The sequence below is a fragment of the Nematolebias whitei genome, chromosome 8 (assembly GCF_014905685.2).
Source record: "Nematolebias whitei isolate Nwh7 chromosome 8, NemWhi1, whole genome shotgun sequence".
Lineage (NCBI taxonomy): Eukaryota > Metazoa > Chordata > Actinopteri > Cyprinodontiformes > Rivulidae > Nematolebias > Nematolebias whitei.
This window is the reverse complement of record NC_056505.1, coordinates 1,898,250-1,898,617: the sequence shown is the minus strand read 5'-3', so window position 1 is coordinate 1,898,617 and position 368 is coordinate 1,898,250. Positions and strand designations below refer to the sequence as shown.

At 42.1% G+C, this 368-nt stretch overlaps 1 protein-coding gene across 1 annotated transcript in view; it reads left to right on the top strand.

The window, feature by feature from the left end:
* Positions 1-368, top strand: part of LOC119413734 (regulator of G-protein signaling 3) — a 60,599-nt gene that overhangs the window by 43,827 nt on the left and 16,404 nt on the right. The window lies entirely within an intron of this gene.

Sequence of the window (368 nt, the reverse complement as noted above, 5' to 3'; positions counted from 1 at the left end):
CATGCACGGAGAGAACATGCAAACTCCACCCAGAAAGGCCCCTGGACCGGGGTTTGAACCAGGGACCTGCTCGCTGAGAGGCAGCAGCTCTACCAGTTGCACCACCGTGCTGGCCCACTTTCGTCATATTTTCTGCAAATATAAAAATTACCTGAATTTATTTAGTCATAAAACTCTTGAACTGTAAAATGCTGCACTTCTTATTTTCACTGTTATTCTTTAGTAGATCTTCATTTGGATTTATATTATTTGTATTTACAGTTGAAGTGTGGGTCTGTTTAGCTTATTTTATTAATACTGGTCCTACTGGTCCTGCTGGTCCGTGCACAGAGCTGAAGTCACTTTCACCAGTTTATTTCACTGGTCCT